The sequence below is a fragment of the Oncorhynchus kisutch genome, linkage group LG4, assembly GCF_002021735.2.
Source record: "Oncorhynchus kisutch isolate 150728-3 linkage group LG4, Okis_V2, whole genome shotgun sequence".
Classification (NCBI taxonomy): domain Eukaryota; kingdom Metazoa; phylum Chordata; class Actinopteri; order Salmoniformes; family Salmonidae; genus Oncorhynchus; species Oncorhynchus kisutch.
Window position 1 is genome coordinate 36461306 of NC_034177.2, and position 22363 is coordinate 36483668.

The window sequence follows — 22363 nt, forward strand, 5'->3', positions numbered from 1 at the left end:
GTCTTTGTGAGATGAGGTGGGGGTGAACAGATGATCTCTGCATGTGTTTTCTCCACCGTAAAGCATGGAGGAGGAGGTGCTAGGGTGGGGGGGTGCTTTGCTGCTGACACTTAACCAGCATAGCTTCCACAGCATTCTGCAAAGATAAGCAATCCCATCTGGTTTGCGCTTAGTGGGACTTGTTTTTGTTTTTCTACAGGACAATGACCCAACACACGTCCAGGCTGTGTAAGGGCTATTTTACTAAGAAGGAGAGTGATGTAGTGCTGCATGAGATGACCTGACCTCCATAATCCCCCGACCTCAACCAAATTGAGATGGAATGGGATGAGACTGACCACAGAGTGAAGGAAAAGCATCCAGCAAGTGCTCAGCATATGTGGGAACTCCTTCAAGACTGTTGGAAAAGCATTCCAGGTGAAGCTGGTTGAGAGAATGCCAAGAGTTTGCAAAGCTGTTGTCAAGGCAACGGGTGGCTATTTCAAGAATCTCAAATATAAAATACATTTTGATTTGTTAAACACTTATTTGGTTACTAAATGATTCCATTTATGCTATTTCATAGTTTTGATGTCTTTACTATTATTCTACAATGTAGAAAGTAGTAAAAATAAAGAAAAACCCTTGAATGAGTAGGTGTTCTAAAACATTTGATCGGTAGCGTATACTGTTTGAGTTAAAAAACAATTGTGGCCTCATGACAATGTGAAATGGAAATGTCAGTGAGATCGTTGATTTGCACAGGAAAATGATAGGAAGCCTCTTTGGAGGTGCTCCGACAACACCTACAATATTGCATATGCATGCTGAGAGACGGCACATCAGAGAAGGCTGATGGGCGGAGCTATAGGAGGAAGGGCTCATTGTAATGGCTGGAATAGAATAAATGGAAAGTTCTCAAACACATCAAACATATCAAAACCACATGTTTGACTCCATTCCATTGATTCCATTCCAGCCATTACAATGACCCTGTCCTCCTATAGCTCTTCCCACCTGCCTCCTCTGCATCATATTGTAGAAAACCTGATGTTGGCAACAATGACATTCTGGCCATAACCTTCCCTTGGACCCTCACTGCCCTGGCACGAACAGCCTGTACAACGAATACTTGGAGGGAGATCGAAGTTCAATAAAACCTTCGGATGGACGGCAACCTAGAGACAATTTACTTTCTCTTGTACACAGGAACAAGATTTATGAAAGCTTTTTTGTCTCTTTTCTCCGGTGGTTTACTGGAAATGGACAAGGGCCTCATTTAGGCCTCAAATTCCCCTGAGGAGAGATCTATTCTACCCAGGCTGGAAGCAGACTCGTTCTCAGGCCCCAGTTAGCTTACTGGCCATCATCAGTAGAGTGGGCCAACACTTCAACATAACCTGACTCATCTGCTGGGAACTAGAGAATGACCCTAAGACCAGTGGAAAGCACTTGACAATACTAACAAAAGGGATGCGATGAAGGCTCTATAGTGTGTTTGCACTTAAGAGGCGGAGGGGCAAGGCGCTTGACACCTGACATACACTAAATGTCCGTTCACAGTCCAGTTTCCCAGTCAAACCCAGCTGTAGTATGGATCCCGCAAGCACTGCATGTTCTTTAGAGCTCAGCGCTGATGGCTCTACACAGCAGAGCATGTGAGCTATATGACTATGGGCTCATTGTAATGGCTGGAATGGTATCAATAGAACGGAGTCAAACACATTGTATTCATGTGTTTAGTACCATTCCATTGATTCCATTCCAGCCATTACAATGAGCCTGTCTTCTTATACTGTAGCTCCTCTCACCAGCCTCTTATGCTACACTGAGAAAAAAGGTCCTTAAATGGTTCTTCCTCAGCCTTAAGGTTCTTCAAAATTCTAAAAGGTTCTTTAATAAATGTATGGAAGATTCCTGTAGATGTGTCCATTTCAAAGCACACAGCAAATCGTTGATTTTTCAGTTAACAATTAACATTCAGTGGCGTTAAAGAACCCCAATGTTTGCGTAAATGACCAGAGTTGAACCAAAACCACACCCATCACTATCATATTTCCCAGCATGATGCAGGTAGAATTGTCATTTTTAATATCAACAGTTGAAGTCAGAAGTTGACATACACCTTAGCCAAATACATTCAAACTCAGTTTTTCACAATTCCTGACATTTAATCCTAGCAAAAATTCCCTGTCTTAGGTCAGTTAGGATCACCACTTTATTTTAAGAATGTGAAATGTCAGAACAAAAAATTCAATGTATTTATATAGCCCTTCGTACATCAGCTGATATCTCAAAGTTCTGTACAGAAACCCAGCCTAAAACCCCAAACAGCAAGCTATGTAGGTGTTGAAGCACGTTGGCTAGGAAAAACTCCCTAGAAAGCCCAAAACCTAGGAAGAAACCTAGAGAGGAACCAGGCTATGAGGGGTGGCTAGTCCTCTTCTGGCTGTGCCGGGTGGAGATTATAACAGAACATGGCCAAGATGTGCAAATGTTCATAAATGACCAGCATGGTCAAATAATTGGTCTGGGACAGGTAGCACGTCTGGTGAACAGGTCAGGATTCCATAGTCGCAGGCAGAACAGTTGAATAATAGTAGAGAGAATTATTTATTTCAGCTTTCAGATTTTATTTCAGATTTCTTTCATCACATTCCCAGCGGGTCAGAAGTTTACATACAGTCAATTAGTATTTGGAAGCATTGCCTTTAAATTGTTTAACTTGGGTCAAACGTTTCAGCAGCCTTCCACAACCTTGCCACAATACGTTGGGTGAATTTTGGCCCATTCCTCCTGACAGAGCTAGTGTAACTGAGTCAGCTTTCTAGGCTTCCTTGTTCACACATGCTTTTTCAGTTGCCCAAAAATGTTCTATAGGATTGAGAACAGCGATTTGTGATGGCCACTCCAATACCTTGACTTTGTTGTGTCGTAGCAGAATCAACCTTTTTGCCACAACTTTGGAAGTATGTTTGAGGTCATTGTCTATTTAGAAGACCCATTTGCGACCAAGCTTCAACTTCCTGACTGATGTCTTGAGATGTTGCTTCAATATTTCCATATAATTTTCCTCCCTCATGATGCCATCTATTTTGTAAGGTGCACCAGTCCCTCCCACCAAGCACCCCCACAACATGATGCTGCCACCCCCGTGCTTCGTGGGTTGGGATGGTGTTCTTCGGCTTGCAAGCATCCCCGTTTTCCCTCCAAACATAACGATGGTCATTATGTCCAAACAGTCCTATTTTTGTTTCATCAGACCAGAGGAAATTTCTCCAAAATGTACAATTTTTGTCCCCATGTGCAGTTGCAAGCAATAGTCTGGCTTTTCTATGGCAGTTTTGGAGCAGTGGCTTCTTCCTTGCTGAGCGGCCTTTCAGGTTATGTTGATATAGGACTCGTTTTACTGTGGATATAGATACCTTTGTACCTGTTTCCTCCAGCATCTTCACAAGGTCCTTTGCTGTTGTTCTGGGATTGATTTTCACTTTTTGCACCAAAGTACATGGTCCCACTATTGTTTGTACAGATGAACGTGGTACCTTCAGGCATTTGGAAATTGTTCCCAAGGATTAACCGGACTTGTGGAGGTCTACAATTGTTTTTCTGAGGTCTTGGCTGATTTCTTTTGATTTTCCCATGATGTCAAGCAAAGAGAGTTTGAAGGTAGGCCTTGAAATACATCTACAGGTACACCTCTGTTATGCACAAAGTAGATGTCCTAACCAACTTGCCAAAACTATAGTTTGTTAACAAGACATTTGTGGAGTGCCTGAAAAATGTGTATGTAAACTTCCGACTTCAAACTGTATGTTTTTGCATTGATTGCTTTATTAATCTCATGCTATTCAATTATAAATAGCATGCATTTTTCTAAACTATTCCTATCTGTTACTTGGAGTTATCGCAACCGTAGATGTATCGCAAATGTAGTCTCATTTGTTAGTTTTCCCAACCCTGGCAGTCTTTCTGAATGCAAGTTGCAGGTGAATAAAAATTCCAAAAGTTGGATATCTCCACTCTGGCTGGATTCCAATAGGACAAATTCCAATAATGTGAATTGCAAGCCTGATATGGCTTGGAAACCATTAGTTTCAGGCCACTGTGTTAGGGTAAACTAGGCCAGCAAAAAAGGCTGCATGAAATATGTATTGACTAAAATAATACCATTTGAATTATAATATATTCACTTAGGATCTCATTTGGTGAAGGCCACAGGACAGAATATGAATGTACTTATGCAACAAGCATGTCTCTGTCACTATCAGGAATCAAGGTAAGACCCAAGTCTGGACTGTGTGAAGTAACAATGTTTATTGTGATGCCAGGGGCAGGCAAACGACAGGTCAAGGAAGGCAGGTTCAGGGTCAGTTAGAGGCAGAGTTCAATAATCCAGAGGTGGAGCAAAGGTACCGGATGGCAGGCAGGCTCCGGGTCAGGCAGAGGTCAATAATCCAGAGGTGGGACAATGGTACATGACAGCAGGCAGGCTCAGGGACAGGCAGAGTGGTCAGGCGGGCGGGTACAAGGTCAGGGCAGGCAAGGGTAAAGAAGCAGAAGGATGACAAAAAGAGAGGCAGGGAAAAGACAGAAGCAGACAGGACGAACGCTGGTAAGCTTGAGAAACAAGACCAACTGGCAACAGACAAACAGAAAACACAGGTATAAGTACACAGGTGATAATGGGGAAGATGGGTGACATCTGGAGGGGGTTGAGACAAGCACAAGGAACAGATCAGGGCATGACAGTCACCAGTGAAGACAGTCATGGATGGTACTGGTAACTCTAAGTCTAGCTCAAAATGCACTGGGAAATATGCAAATAAGGCTGAAAACCCTACAGCATGGCTATTCAATTCCGGTCCTGGAGGGCCGAAAAAGATCTAGTTTGGGATTTTTGTAAGAACCATCCCATTTATGGTTCTTCAGAGACCCTAAAATGGTTCCCCTACGGCATTGCTATCAAGAACCTTATTTGGTTCCAATTTGCACCTTTATTTTTAAGTGTACGTGCACACGTAACACACACACACAACACATACAAACATGCAACACAGACATTGGCGCTCCAGGGACAGGGAATTACACAACAAAGAGATGGCTCTCTTTCCTGACAACACAGGAGAGCTGTGGCAGTAGTCTTGTGATGTTCTCAGGGTTTTGCTGTGTCCATGGAGACCATGCATTTACATTTAATCTCTTCTCAGGTGTTCTGTGATGTGTTTATCTCCCCTCGCTATATCTACCACACGACACTCACACACACACACACACACACTCAACCACCACCACCCTAGCTCCGGATCTACTCCCCCTGCCTGCTACCCCTCCCTCCCCTCTCCATCTTCACCTTCACCCTCTGCTTGGCAATGAGGGACTTTAGGTACCAAACAGAACACATACTGTACGCAGTATATTATTCAGTCAAATACTGTACATGCACAGACAAATATATTTGCACACACAAGCACAAGTACTGTATATTCACATATTACTGCACACACACGCACACGTTTTGTTGTGCGTTTTAAGCCCAGGATGTGATTTCACCATCATCCATATGCAGGCCTCTGATGGAGGTTCCCAGGCAGAGGCAACAATGTAACTTAGGGCTCTATTCAAGTCAAATCCCAGAAGGTCAGCTTTAAATCGTGATAGAAATTTAAAGGCAATGTTCCCACTTCAGCACAGGCTGCATTCACGGTACATGCTGCGTTTGTCGGCTCAATAGGAAATTACCTTCATATTTCAATATTTTAACGCTTCAGCTTTACAGATTGAATAGATACCTTAGTTTATTTGGCTTCCACCACAGCCATGTATGGAATTCTGGAGCAGGTAACTGCTGCTCACAGAGAGGGATAGAGAGAGAGAGAGCAAGAGAGGCCCTGGATACCTTGAATATAAACACAGCAACAAACCAGAGGTAGCCTAGAGCCTACCCTTCTACTGGTTAACAGTAATACACTCTGTACTCCTGATGTTGTTATTGGTTTTAAATCACCCATTCAAAGATGCGGCTTAAGCTTATGGTTCAGTCTTGAGCTACACCCACCTCACAACACAATATCTATATCTTCCTTCCCTAACCACTACCAGAGGCATTCCCCGGGAAACAATGGCTTTATTACTCTCTAAGGCACTTCCGTGATTGCCCCTCAGAGGCCACAGGCCATGGGGGCCCAAGCCCATTAAGGCTAAGGTTACTTTTCCTTTCATTACAGAGTCATCTACACTGAGTATACAATACATAAAGAGCTCTTTCTATGACATAGACTGACCAGGTGAATGCAGGTGAAAGCTATGATTCCTTATTGATGTCGCTTGTTAAATCCACTTCAATCAGTGTAGATGAAGGGGAGGAGACAGGCTAAAGGAGTTTTAAGCATTCAGGCAATTGAGGCATGGATTGTGTGTGTGCCATTCAGAGGGTGAATTGGCAAGATCCAACTCAATATCAGAAATATGTCCCTAATGTTTGGTATACTCTGTGTATATAGCTGTGTAGCCTTTATCACCCCTCCCCTTAGACATACAGTACATTAAACATATAGGATATTCAACAATTATTATACATTAGTAAAAAGCAGCACAAGGAACAGTACACCTACCTCACCCATAAAGCACTTGCGCATGAAAGAGTGAAACAGTCGACTCCTGATAAACACAATGGCTTGGGACAAAATATGTACCAGCCGTAGCTCAACTAGCTTAGAGACGGAAATGCCAATGAATATCCACCAACAAACTTTATTCTCGAACTGGCTGAATATGAAAATGGAAATCCATTCTTGAATAAAATCCTGAAGTGGTATCGATATTGACCACATTGTTTCCATATGGGGAAGAATGGTAGAAGAGCTGTCAGACTTTATTACATTACTCAATGACATTGACCCTAGTCTCAAATTCACTACTTAATGTGACACTAAGCGTGTTCCCTACCTCGCTATGTGGATTGAGAAATCAAATGGAACCCAAACTCTGTACCGAAAAGAAACGGAGAGAAATACTATATTACAGGGGGACAGCTTTTGCCCAGAGCCATTAAAAAGATGACTTCAAAGAAGCCAGTCTTTCAGGCTGCGTCATTTATGCCACTCGACAGAGGTCTATCTAGAAAAAGCAGTGGAGATGCGCAATAGGTTTCTAATAAGAGGCTACCGTACAAAGTGCTGGATGAAGCTCTTAATATGGCACTAGGGAAAACACGAGATGAACTGATACAAAAGATACCCACTAGCGCTAAAGAATATTCCGTAATGTTCAACACCACATATATTTTATAACCCGAGCAAAGTGGGAGGGAGATGCTGTCAAGAATCACTGGCTTGTTTTATCATCTGATGCAGCTTTGCCAGATAAATTTAAGAACCCACAATTTACAGTATATAGGAGAGGTCGCAATTTACGCGTAGTTGGCCCAAGCTAACCGCCAGCCACAAAATAAAATGTATGCCCTCTTCCGAACAGTAGCTATAAATGCAGAGGCATAGTGCAACAATATGAAGTGTGAATATTTCTGCCACCCACATACAGGAAAACAGTTCCAAATAAATGGCAGTATTATGTCCAACCATGTTATCGACATGATTAAATGTTCATGTGGGCTGTGTTATAAAGGAAAAACCTCTCGTTCTCTCAAACAGAGAAATAGTGAACATAAAAGTTAAATTAGGAGTAATGACAGGGATTGCCATGTCACAGTAGATTTTAATGACCTACAACATGGCATTTCTACCTTTAGATTTTGTGGCATAGAGAAAGTTAAGATATCAGACAGGGGAGGTGATATAAATAGTACACTGAGCAAAAGAGATTATTTTGGGATTTTCACCCTCCAGGCATTATTCCCAAAAGGTCTTAATGATGATGCCCATGCATGTACTGTTCTAAATGTGAACATGAACTAATGTCTTGTCATTAATCATTTCAGCCTACTCTATACCAAATGATTTGATAGGATGAAGTCCTCATTGTGGTTTTACAAACGTGTTTGATACGTTTTATATACACACTTTATTCGAATATTTATGAAATGCACATTGTTATAGTTGGTAACACGTTCATTTTTCCTTGATTGTGGGTGGAGCAATGTCTACATAAGGGCGCAAATTAAAAATACCCAGAAAAGATCTGACAACAGCCTTGAGGCCAGTACATAAAGCTTAATAAAGAACAGGGATACATTGCACCTGCAACAAAGTAAGTTCAGATGTGCAAGTGCAGTTTAAATTCAGTTGCAAATACAGTGATTTTACTGCAAATACAGTGATTTTAGAAAGTATTCAGACCCCTCAACTTTTTCCACATTTGGTTATGTTACAGCCTTATTCTAACATTGATTTGTCACGCCCTGACCTGAGAGATCTCTGTTTTCTTTATATTTTGGTTAGGTCAGGGTGTGACTAGGGTGGATACGTTAGTTCTTTGAATGTCTAGGGTTTTTGTAGGTCTAAGTGATTTGTATGTCTCTAGTGGCCTGATATGGTTCCCAATCAGATGCAGCTGTTTATCGTTGTCTCTGATTGGGGATCATATTTAGTTAGCCATTTCCCTGTGTTTGTGGGATCTTGTCTATGTGTAGTTGCCTGTCAGCACTTGTTTGTATAGCTTCACGTTTCGTTTTGTTATTTTGTTTGTTCAGTGTTCATTCTTTAAATAAATAAGAATGTACACATACAACGCTGCGCCTTGGTCCGATCCTTATAACGAATGTGACAGAAGATCCCACCAACAAAGGCCCAAGCAGCGTGTTCAGGAAGAATGGACCTGGGAGGAGATTCTGGATGGAGCAGGACCCTGGACACAGGCTGGGGAGTATCCCCGTCCTAAGGAGGAGATAGAGGCAGCGAAAGCAGAACAGCGATATTACGAGGAGTTGTACCAACGAGACAAGCACGAGATTCAGCCCCCCCGTGTGGGGGCGGCACACGGAGTGGTCGGTGGAGCTGAGGGCTGAACCAGAGCCAATCAGGGAGTCGAGTGAGGAGCTCGACGCAAGATTCCGGAGAGAAGTGCTAGCAATTGAGAGGTTATGCAGTGATGCGCATGGTGTCTCCAGTGCGCATTCATAGCCCGGTGCGCTCTATTCCAGCTCCCCGCATTGGCCGGGCTAGAATGGGCATCCAGCCAGGAAGGATGGTGCCGGCTCAGGGCTCCTGGTCTCCAGTACACCTCCTTGGACCAGGATATCCTACGCCGGTTCTATGCACTGTGTCTCCGGTGCGTCTGCACAGCCCAGTGCGTCCTGTGCCAGCGCCCCGCATTTGCAGGGCGAAAATAAACATCCAGCCAGGACGGGTTGTGCCAGCTCTACGCTCCAGACCTCCAGTGCGTCTCCACAGTCCAGTACATCCTGTGCCTCCTCTCCGCACTCGCCCTAAGGTGCGTGTCATCAGCCCGGTACCACCTGTACCGGTCCCACGCATCAGACCTCCAGTGCGCCTCCACAGTCCAGTACGTCCTGTGCCTCCTCTCCGCACTCGCCCTAAGGTGCGTTTCATCAGCTCGGCACCACCAGTACCGGTCCTACGCATCAGGCCTCTAGTGCGCCTCCACAGGCCAGTACGTCCTGTTCCTGTTCCTCGCACTCGCCCTGAGGTGCGTGTCATCAGCCCGGTACCGCCAGTGCCGGCACCACGCATCAGACCTCCAGTGCGTCTCCGCAGTCCAGTACGTCCTATGCCTCCTCCCCACATTTGCCCTGCATTTGCGTGTCATCAGCCCGGTACCACCAGTGCCGGCACCACGCATCAGACCTCCAGTGCGTCTCCGCAGTCCAGTACGTCCTGTGCCTCCTCCCCGCACTCACCCTGAGGTGCGTGTCATCAGCCCGGTACCACCGGTACCGGTCCCACGCATAAGGCATCCAGTGCGCCTCCACAATCCAGAGCTTCCTGCGACAGTTCCCAGTCCGGAACCTCCAACAACGGTCCACAGTCCCGGAACCTCCAGCGACGGTCCTCAGTCCGGGGTCTCCAGCGACGGTCCCCATTCTGGGGTCTCCAGCGACGGTTCCCAGTCCAGAGCCTCCGGCGATGGTCCGGTTCTACAAAGGCGGAGTGATCAGTGTAAAGAGGGGGGGCTGCGTCCAGAACCGGAGCTGCCACTGAGGGTAGATGCCCACCCGAACCCTCCCTTATAGGTTCAGGTTTGTGGCCGGAAGTCCGCACCTTTGGGGGGGGTTAGGTTTTTGTAGGTCTAGGTGATTTGTATGTCTATGGCGGCCTGATAGGGTTGCCAATCAGAGGCAGCTGTTTATTGTTGTCTCTAATTGGGGATCATATTTAGGGAGCCATTTCCCTTTGGTGTTTGTGGGATCTTGTCTATGTATAGCTTCACGGTTCGTTTTGTTATTTTGTTAGTTTGTTCAGTGTTCATTCTTTAAATAAATAAGAATGAACGCATACACGCTGCACCTTGGTCCGATCCTTATAACGAATGATTAAATCGTTTTTTTCATCAATCTACACACAATACCCCATAATGACAAAACAAAAACAGTTTTTTAAAAACATTTTTAAAAATGTACATAAAAATAAAACTGATATCACATTTACATAAGAATTCAGACCCTTTACTCAGTACTTTGTTGAAACATCTTTTGCAGCGATTTCAGCCTTGACTCTTCTTGAGTATGACGCTACAAGCTTGGCACACCTGTATTTGGGGAGTTTCTCCCATTCTTCTCTGCAGATCCTCTCAAGCTCTGTCAGAAAGAAAATCTGTCAATGTGCCCTTGAGCAAGGCTGTTAACCCTAATTTCTCCTGGGTTGTGGTTGATAATGGCAGATCCTTAATGTGACCCCATTCTCCAAGGGTATCTCAGGGAGAGTGGGATATGCAAAAATCTCATGTCCAATTAATACACACCTAATTATGATAACTGTCTTTTCATGCTAGGCAAGGATAATATATTCTAACTGTATTTCCAGGTGCACCATTGCAGCCATGTGTAGACTGTTAGACCATAAAACTTCTTATAGCACAAGGGTGTTTATGGTACGCTGTAGTATGCAATTTTGGCTGCTGTCCATTTGTATTTAGCACATGTCCTTTAGTCCATAGGCACCTGAGTAATGAGAAAATGGAGCAGCTGCATCCCCCCCTTTCAAAATAAGGGAGCAAACATATGTTTTTGCACCCCCCACTTTTTACCAGAAAATGCTCATGATCCGTTGGGTCATCTGTCATTTTCAATGGTTAGTAATGTTTTGAGCTAGTCTGTATTCAAATATATATGTCCATTTTATTGATGATATAATAATTAACAGATTGCATCAAGATGAATGGTTTTGCTTTGCTCCTGCGCGCTGCTGTTATTGTTCCTTGCAGTCAGAATGCACTAGTTGTACCACTGGTGTTTAAAATGAAAAGGCACCTGCAAAAGAAAATTGTCTTTTGTCTTTAAGAACCATGATAAGCACGGGTCTGATTACCCTTTGCTGTAGTGCAGACTACAGACTACCAAAGGATGCACCTGAGCAGAAAACTGCATACTCCGTAGGTGGCAGACTGTCAATGAGTAGCTCACAAGTAGATAGTGAGAAATAATCAGTAGGCCACAGGAGGCTGCTGGGGGGAGGATGACTTGTAATAATGCTGGAACGGCGCGAATGGAATGGCACCAAACATACAGTACCAGTCAAAAGTTTGGACACACCTAGTTATTCAAGGGTTTTTCTTTATTTTTACTATTTTCTGCCAGCTACGACCTTTCGGTTACTTGCCCAACGCTCTAACCTCTAGGCTACCTGCCAACCTATAACCTAGGGGCGATCAAACACCCCATTGGGCCCCTAGCACTCACTCTCACATCAATTGATCATGTTTCCTTCATCATACTTCACATAGCTAAAACGACTTTGATAAAGTTTCTTCTGCACTCAACATGTCTGTGCCTATCCCACTGTCATTAACCCTTTCCTTCTTTCTGTCCATATATATTACCACCAAACATCACTGTCTCCCCAGAGTCCTTGTAGGACCTATGAGTTATCACATAATCTACATGAGGCCACATTGTGTGTGTCTGGTAAATATGTTGTGGTTCCTGCACTTATGTTTTCCTCTATGGTCATGGGTCAGAGACGGAGGATGTGCCAGAACAATGTCGCAATAGACCATGTGGATGTTGTTGTGCTACTACTGTAATTGAATCCACATGGTAAAGTACCAATGAAATCCACCTGTCAGGAATCAGTACTGTATGTCTGTGTGAGGAACCACCAAACTGTCGTACTATTTATTTATTTATTTAGTCAGTTACGAAAACAAATTCTTATTTTCAAAGATGTCCTAGGATCAGTGGGTTAACTGCCTTGTTCAGGGGCAGAACGGCAGATTTTTACCTTGTCAGCTCAGGGATTTAATCTGGCAACCTTTCGGTTACTAGCCATACTATATGGCTATGATAATGACAAGTGTGACACAGTGAATCCACTGAGCTAAAGCTTTCAGGCAGTAACAAGGTAAGCTAACACGAGTCATCAGGTTTCAGGCAAGGTTACACATCGCATGTGGTTCACCAAACCACCTCTGCTACACGGCAGTCAGCTTTGACCTTCTCCATCGCTCCACAATGACCACAGCTGCTAATACATTAACTGACCGAGTCCCGATAAAGCCACCAATGTGACCGACTGAAATTGGTGACCAGCTGAATTTGAACGCTCAGTCAAATTAGCCTGCAGAGTTAATCTTATTGGCCACCAGTGAGAGCAAATGTAATCCCTGTTCATCATGTTAAATTTCAATTCAGATTTTTTTTATGACACATTCTTCTATAATATTAAGATTACCTAGTCAGTTGCACAACTGAATGCATTCAACCGAAATGTGTCTTCGGCATTTAACTCAACCCCTCTGAATCAGATAGTTGTGCGGGCTGCCTTAATCAATGTCATCTGCGCCCGGTGAACAGTTGTTGTTGGGGGTTAACTGCCTTGCTCAAGAGAAGAAGGGCAGATTTCAACCACCAAGCTACCTACCACCCCCAAATACATATTATAATAATGTACACCGCCTTATTGCCTAATAAGGTATACCAACTTATTGTATCCCAACAATGGGATTTACACAGGGTTTTAGGAAACTCATATACTTCTGTATCATCATTGAAGGTACAAAAATGTAAATAAACAGGAATGACATTTAATCTCATGGGTGGCCAAAAATAACTATCTGAAAGCCACGCCCCTACTAAACTACACCTCCAGTCTTCTGATCTGAACGGCTGGGTCATATCTCAATAACCCAGCACCAATAACCCAGCACCAATAACCCAGCATCAATAACCCAGCTGTTTCTAAAGAAAACAAATTAACTAAGTGACCCAACGCCTGCAACTCAGTAGTTGAGTCAACCAAACAACCCAGCATTTTTTTTAGAGTGCAACTGCCAGTTCATTCCATACCCCCAATATAGCCATTAGTGCTTGCAATAGAGAATAGTGAACTTGTTGTTAACCTGACAACGCTACACCTGACCTCATACTGACACCCCTAGAACAAACACACACGCACACACACACACAGAGATACACACAGACACAGAGGAGCAAAAGCATGTGTTTCAAGAAGGTAAAAGTGTTTAAACATTAATAAAGATGGGTGGGGGCATCAAGATTGTACCGTCAACCAACGAGGATCGGCATTCAGAGAAGAAAAGGGGTGAACAGGAGGAGGGGAGGTGGGGGAAGTGAAAGCGCAAAGGAGCAAAAGGAGCAAAGTAAGGCAGAGCTCATTCAGTGGGATTGTTGAGCACAGAGCTCCACGGATTACTGTGATAGAAATCTGTCTGTTTGATTTCTGGTGCTGCTCTCGCTCATGCCCTGGACGCACTGAAGGCTTGCATTTCAGCAGTCGAACATCTCTGAAGCGGATGCACAAGACTCGGAGAAGGGAGAAGAAGAGAGGCTGAAACTTATTTTCCAATAACTCTAAGATTGAATACAAAGGTGAGAGGCAATTATTATTATGTATGCACATTACATGTTTACAGGACATACGCTTTTGGCAAAAGAGGGGAGGATAATAATAATAAAAATAAGAATAATTATTGCAGTAGGCCTAATATTACATGATAAATTATAATCATGATGATCAGAACACAGTAATTAATTCTATAGGCAACCTAATTATTCTAATTCTAATTGTTATCATTTTTACAATTATTGTCACTATCATCATTATTAATATTATTATCCATGCTTCTTTACACCAACTTAAAGTAAAGTTGCAATGTGGTTAGCTATCAAAAGGTCAAAATGTTCATATACTGCAATTATAAGAGCATGGTTAGGATCAAAGTGTTGGAGCTCGCTCCTCCAGAAAACAATAGGCTGCGCTTCACATTACCGGCATGGGCAAAACAGGTGCACGTGGACACAATTTTAGGCAGCACAGCAATCTGCACTCCCTATAGACTCCAAAAAACAATTCACAATTGCTACATTGTCTTCATATTGTTTTATATCATAAATTGTTGACATGCAAATAGTAAAAGGAACAGTAGGGTAACAAAGCCCGCCCCACACCTGTAATTGTCACAAAAACCACATTATGTCACAAAACTACATTTGAACACTTTCCCTGCAGCCACTGCTCTTGCACAACTAAAAATGTTCTGTCTCATCAACATTTAAGTCACTAACAAAACAATTCTAAGGAAAACGTTATATGTATAATCTAATTAAATTAGATCTATAAATGTTATATATATACAGTATATACCATTAGGGGAGCCTAAAGATAAAGAACCCACTTGTTTAGCGATAAACATTGAATTACATTTTTAATAAAGCAGTACAAATTTAAGGTGAGTGCAAGTCAATAGTACTTAAATTAGCATTGTCCAAATCATTACCCCGTACTTGGGAAACACACCCCTTTTCCAAAAACAACATTAGAACAAAAACTTTAGCCACTTATTCCCCTTCATAGTTTGTTTGCCTATGCATGACCATCATCCACATACCACATTTTTACCAAACTTTGCTTGTGTCAGTAACTGGACATTGGTTTTACGGGGAGCTGGTTACCCCACGTTACCCTAAGGGTGCGATTCAAGGTGTACTTCTGTCATAAAACACTTATCTAGTCTACTACTGAGGAGGCAATGTTTGCAAACAGACAATGTGTGGTAATTACATACCGATATATCTTGCATCTGGGCTTCTAATCCCGTTAATATAATTTCTCTACCAAACGGCTCCGTGTCTGTGTGCCAAAGCGCACATCTTTCGCGATTTGCCGCAAGGCATTCCCACACGCGTGACTCTAGGTATCCTGCCAGATCTTCTCAATGCAAGCCAGAGAGGACTACGATGAAGAGAGATCATTGTTGTTTTAGTGTTTTAGGGGTTAGCTCTTCTATTGTTCATTCAGTATCTTATCAATAATCAACACAGCCATCCATATCCGTTGCGTAAATCGTAAAAAGAAACGTGTTCGGTAACATAGTTATCTTGTGGTGTCGTGTTATCAAAAGTGGTTTGTTGTGAGCGATGAAGTCATTTTTCTAGTCCCAGGTCTGTTTTTATTTTAGACAGGTGCATGCTCATCAAACCATCATTTGAGTTAAATGTTCACTGTTTTCACTATTGTCAACTTCCTCTAGGAGAGTTTAAAGTATTTGTTTTGGAGATATTCTCCAGATATCTAAATTCACGGTTTGTATTTAACTGATAATCTACTTTCGATAAGGACCCTTATCAGTACTTACCATACTTAATCAAGCAAAAATATATATCAACTACAGTACATGATAAAAAATATATGGACACCTGCTCATCGAACATCTCATTCCAAAATCATGTGCATGAATATGGAGTTGGTTCCCCATTTGCTGCTATAACAGCCTCCACTCTTCTGGGAAGGCTTTCCACTTGATGTTGGAACATTGCTGAGGGGACTTGCTCCCATTCAGCCACAAGAGCATTATTGAGGCCGGGCACTGATTTTGGGCAATTAGGACTGGCTCACGGTCGGCGTTCCAATTCAGACCAAAGGTGTTTGATGGGGTTGAGGTCAGGGCTCTGTGCAGGCCAGTCAAGTTCTTCCACACCAATCTCCACAAACCTTTTCTGTATGGACCTTACTTTGTGCACAGGGGCAGTCTCATGCTGAAACAGGACAGGGCCTTTCCCAAACTTTTGCCACAAAGTTGGAAGCACAGAATCGTCTAGAATATCATTGTCATTGTATAATGTAGCTTTCCACCACTCCAGCCGATGCTTGGCATTGCGCACAGGGATCTTAGGCTTGTGTGCAGCTGTAGTTTCAGGGGCTCCCAAGTGGCGCGGCTGTCTAAGGCACTGCATTTCAGTGCTAGAGGTGTCATTACAGACCCTGGTTCAATTCCATGCTATATCACAACTGGCTGTGATTGGGAGACCCATAGGGTGGTGCACAATTGGCCCAGTGTCATTAGGGTTTGGCTGGGGTAGGCCATCAGTGTAAATAAGAATCTGTTCTTAACTTACTTGCCTAGTTAAATAAAGGTTAAATAAACAGTTATTGTGCTGAAGTTGCTTCCAGAGGCAGTTTGAAGTTCAGTAGTGAATATTGCAACCGAGGACAGATCATTTTTACACACTACACGCTTTAGCACTCGGCAGACCTGTTCTGTGAGCGTGTGTGGCCTACCACTTCGGAGCTGAGTGGTTGTTGCTCCTAGATTTTTCCACTTGACAATAACAGCACTTAGAGTTGACCGGGGCAGAAATTTGATGAACTGACTTGTTGGAAAGGTGACATCAAATGACAGTGCCACGTTGAAAGTCACTGAACTCTTCTACTGCCAATGTTTGTCTATGGAGATTGCATGGCCGTGTGCTCGATTTTATACACCTGTCAGCAATGGGTGTGAATGAAATATCCAAATCCACAAATTTGAAGAGGTGTCCACATACTTTTGTATATAGAGTGTAATTGATTTGCATTCTTCCTTCTACATGTCCTCTTTTTTGGTTATTTTTATTTATTTCATAAGTTAAGGCATGTGCCTTGTTATTTCACTGATGATGTTAGATTGCTCATTCTGTAGCTGACCCTGTCAATATATGTAAAGATAAAGTAACTTTTTGTCTTGACCTACACACTTCATGAATGTTTATCCTCATATTTAGTGGGAATAACATGTTCATTTTCCTTTTGTGCAATTTGCCAAATGTATACATTTTGTGAAGTTGGAAGTGGTATATATTCACCACCCCTTCCTTAAACCAATTACTTCACACCCCATACTCCCCTGCCCCCACTTCCCGTCAATTACGCATGCACGCACGCACACACAAACACACACAATAAGTCACCATGGAAACACACTGTTTTGGCACTTGATTGCATTCACATTATTTTCACAGCCTGTCATTTGAACAAAACCTGAGGACATGTTTCCAGATGTAACGTCAATCGCTGCTTGATTGATGGTGGTGATCGTCAAAACCGGCAGAAGGGGTGTGTCTGTCAGGACTACAGGGGCTTTGATAAGAAGACGATTAATGAATATTTCATCCTCCAGTGGGAGTCAGTCTGTAAGGACTGTGGGTGTCTGGAGATGTATGTGATAAATGTCCTCAGGCCAGGATCTGGTGAAATGTGGCCTTGTGTAATTGGAAGGAGAATTTGGAGTTGTAAAGTAGAAAGTGTCCATGCAACTAATATGTTCTGTCCTGAGCCCGGAGGCTGCTCTCCTATACTACAGCACTCGCTGGCTGCTGCCTTACATGAAAGAATACACAGCAGACATTTGGTGAGAGGTTAATGTACTGTCTGCTCAAGTGCACAATGTGTCATTTCATGTGTGTACCTGGAGAGGGATTGGTTTGTCAACAGCTATTTACAATAATCTACATGAATGTGTTTCTGTGAGAATGACAAAAGAAGAGACTCACATTATTGTCATCATGGGAAATAGATTTGATGGAATTCCAAAATCCATGTCTTATATCCTTGTTGTATAGTATTGTCTTTATTGGGGACTTCCGTGCAGTAGAACAGCTTGACCAACATCGACCCCAAGTCAGGTTGCTAGTGTCACGCACAGGGGTGCTGATCTACATATGTCTAAAGCCATATTTATCAGAATCTATTATCTGAAACATCTGCGAAGACATGTTAGTTTAATAATGGTACATGTCACTCAAGGTACAAGGTCTGTGTATGTACTGTATGTGTGTGTACAGTATGTGTGTGTGTAGAGATGTGTTAACCAAGGCCAGAATAGGGAGGAGCTGCTCAAAATAAACATAACATACAATCTTATATGCTTTGTTTGCCCTAATTGATAGATACACTATATATACAAAAGTATGTGGACACACACATTTGTGCATTCGGCTATTTCAGCCACATCGGTTGCTGACAGGTGTATAAAATCAAGCACACAGCCATTCAATCATTATAGACAAACATTGTCAGTGGAATGGCCTTACTGAAGAGCTCAGTGACTTTCAACGTGACACCGTCATAGGATGCCACCTTTCCAACAAGTTAGTTTGTCTGCCCTGCTAGAGCTGCCCTGGTCAACTGTAAGTGCTGCTATTGTGAAGCGGAAACGTCTAGAAGCAACAACGTATCAGCCGCAAAGTGGTAGGACACACAAATTTACTGAACAGGACCGCTGAGTGCTGAAGCATGTAGCATGTAAAAACCCTCTGTTCCAAACTGCCTCTGGAAGCAACGTATGCACAAGAACTGTTCGCCAAGAGCTTCATGAAATGGGTTTCCATGGCCGAGCTGGCTAACACAAGCCTAAGATCACCATGCGCAATGCCAGGCGTCGGCTGGAGGGGTGTAAAGCTCGCCGCCATTGGACTCCGGAGCAGTGGAAACGCGTTTTCTGGAGTGATGAATCACACTTCACCATCTGGCAGTCCGACAGACGAATCTGGGTTTGGTGGATGCCAGGAGAACACTACCTGCCCCAATGCATAGTGCCAACTGTAAAGTTTAGTGGAGGAGGAATAATGGTCAGGGGCTGTTTTTCATGGTTAGAGCTAGGTCCCTTTAGTTCCAGTGAAGGGAAATCTTAATGCTACAGCATACAATGAAATTCTAGACAATTATGTGCTTCCAACTGTGTGGCAACAGTTTGGGGAAGGCCCTTCCTGTCTCAGCATGACAATGCCCTGTGCACAAAGTAAGGTCCATACAGAAATGGTTTGTCGAGATCTGTGACTGGCCTGCACAGAGCCCTGACCTCTTCCCCATCGAACACCTTTAGTATGAATTGGAACGCAGACTGTGAGCCAGGCCTAATCGCCCTACATCAGTGCCCAACCTCCCGAATGCTCTTGTGGCTGAATGGGAGCAAGTCCCCGCAAAAATGTTCCAACATCTAGGGGAAAGCCTTCCAGGAAGTGTGGAGGCTGTTATAGCAGCAAGGGGGGGGGGGGGGGGGGACCAACTCTATATTAATCCCCATAATGAGATGTTCGACGAGCAGATGTCCACATACTTTTGGTCATGTAGTGCATCTAATGTACAGCTGTAGGATCTTAATTTTAGCCAGTTTTCTACAACAGGAAATGTGAGTTATATATTAAATGTGTTTGTAAGGATTTATACAGGGAAAATCAAATCTGACATTTCAAAGTGGAAATTAAAAACTTCTAATGCTTTTTTAAACCTCATACACTAAAAGTGTAAATGTCCTGCATTACAAGAAAGATCTCATGCAACAGGGTGACTAAATGAGGATCCTACATCTGTGTAAAAATAACATTCATATCTAATATAGCAGGCATCCAATGACTATTTGCAAAGCTTTTCCACCCTAATTGAAAAAGTGTGTCTTCCCATGTGATGGTGTGGATGTAGGGGTGGAGGAATTCCACTGCAATATTACTGGCTGATAGACTTGGAAAGGGCCAGATGGTGGATTGGAGTTAAAAAATAAACATGAAACAAATCAAATAATTGAAACTGCCTTCACGCTGGTGCAGATGTTGTACTAGAAAGACTAGTAAACATTTACATCAATAATAGGTTATCCACATGGGGTAGACCACAAAGAGTATTTCATATATTATTATAACAGCCAGGCTTGATTGCACGGCAAAAATTACTCACATTTGATTGTGTGTGTGTTTGTGTGTGTGCATGAATGCGTGTGAGGGCTTGAGAGTGAGAAATGATCCTCACAGCTCATTGTTCTGAAATATGATTTGTTCTGACACCTTGCTCTATATTGTCATCCAGATGCTTTACAGTGTAACACAATCCTCACTGGAGAATGGAGTTCCGTTAGAATGGAGGGAAGTGAAACACTTTCATTTTCCGGCAGCGGAGGAGATAACTTTTCATTTGAGAGAGAGAAAGAGAGTGAGAGAAAGGCCGGGAGAGAGGGAACAGAGAGTGATCTATCAGGTCTTTTCTTTGGAGGAGAGAAATGGGTAGAGGGGTAATAGTAGTGGTAATGGTGGTGGGTAGATAGACAGTGGGACACTGTGTGCTGCTGAGAGGATGAGAGACTGAGCCTATGAGGGGGTCACAGGGCAGTGCCAGCCTCCTGGACGTCAGGCATCTGTTACTTGTCACCAGGCAGCCAGGCTAGGGGTAGTCAACCTCTATCTGCTGCTTCTCTGAGACCCAGCCAGCACTGGAGGAGACTGCTACTGAGAAAGAAAGGGAGACGAGAGACAGAGAAAAAGAGATAGAGGGTGTAGAGGGCAGGGGGCAGGGAAGAATAAAAAAAAAGAGACAGTTAAATATGCAGAATAGGGTCAGAGGAGCGAAGGACGGAAAGCGAAGATGAGAGAGAGTGTGTGTGTGTGTGTGTGTGTGTGTGTGTGTGTGTGTGTGTGTGTGTGTGTGTGTGTGTGTGTGTGTGTGTGTGTGTGTGTGTGTGTGTGTGTGTGTGTGTGTGTGTGTGTGTGTGTGTGTGTTTGTGTGTGTGTGCATGTGTGTGCATGCGTGTGTGTCTTTGTGTGGCTCCATTCATAGGGCTTCACTGTGGGCTCGCTGCCATTCTGTAGCATCTAGCACTTGAGTAATCCCCCTGGGAACATACAGAAGCTGCCAAAGTACCATCCAGATCCTTCTCAAACTGTTCACAACCCTCTTCTATCCGTCTCTCCCTCTACTATCCCCTGTCTAGCTCTCTGTTTCTTCCACCCCTCTCCCCTGTCTATCTTGCTGTCTCTTCCTCTACTTTCCCCTGTCTATTTCTCTGTTTCTTCCAATCCTCATCCCTGCCTTACTCTCTGTCTCTCCCTTTTCTAGCCCCTGTCTATTGGTCTGTCTTTTCCTCTACTCTCTTGTCTCCTGTCTTTTTGCTTCATCTACCCATCTGTTTATGCTCCTCTCGCTCCCTCTCTTCTCATCTCCTTCCCTGTCTGTCTCACTCTTTCCCCTGGTCCTTCAATTTCATCAATCAATTGCTTTTTCCTTTTTCTCCCTCCCTTTTACTCTCTCTTCCTTTTGCCTTCACTACCACTTTACTTATCCTTATCTCTAGAACTCTATGCTACTACAGATGTAGGATCTTAATTTGGTCCACCCTGTTGCAAGATACATTTCCAATGCAGGAAATGTAAAACGTGTAGTGTATTTGAGATTTAAAAAGGTTCTGAAATTTGACATTTCAGACTTGTTTTTCCTTTTACGAAAAATGTATCACCCCCTACACAAATGTACATTAATTATAATCCACATAATAATTCACATTTCCTGTTGCTGCAGGATTATTTTCCTTCAGAAGCAAACTGACTCAAATTAAGATCCTACATCTGTATTCCTATCTGCTTCATATGACACTCCCTTTTCTAAAGGATACTTCCTCTCTCCGCCACTGTAGTCCTCCCTGTAACTCCAGTGTTTCAGTCATCAGTGAGCTGAGAGAGAATGAGAGCCGATTCCCATGGATAGGACAAACAAAAGCCTCCTTCCTTGCTCCCTTCCTTTCTGTTTGACTGCACCAGAACAGACACACAGGCATTCACCAGCCTGCCTACCCGCCTGCCTACCCGCCTGCCTGCATGCCCATAGAGCTCCGCTGGTCACAGCGAAAACATTTTCCTCTAATTTAGAATAACCTTTGGGTCCCTGTGTAGTGTAGTTAGTTGCAGTTGCAAGGGAAAATAATATAGTCCTGGGTGTGTTTTCATGACTGTTTGCTGTTTGCTTTTCCTCGCCTTCTCTCGGCAGTTGGAGGCTGTCTTGAATAATCAATTTCCTTAGGCTTGCTTTCAAGTATTTGCTAGATTGTTATAAACTGTGCTTCTAGGAAAGATGAATGGCATTACAGCTCACAACTCTAAATATATTCTGATAACGTGATCTATCGCATTAACAAGCTATTTGGGTTTTATCTTCCCTGGTTTGGTGCTCAGGAGAGGGGCAAAGTACACAGGTGGACAGCTGTTACATGGACA

The 22363-nt window shown here is 43.3% G+C and overlaps 1 protein-coding gene across 2 annotated transcripts in view; it reads left to right on the forward strand.

The window, feature by feature from the left end:
• Positions 1-13415: 13415 nt before the first annotated feature.
• The window catches only part of LOC109889489 (excitatory amino acid transporter 2-like), a 50728-nt gene continuing 41780 nt past the window's right edge, over positions 13416-22363 (forward strand). The window contains exon 1 of one of the 2 annotated variants that reach the window (XM_020480939.2): positions 13416-13942. The gene's annotated coding sequence lies outside the window, so the exon portion shown is untranslated. The remainder of the gene's footprint in view (positions 13943-22363) is intronic. The other variant, XM_020480937.2, reaches the window with a different exon arrangement.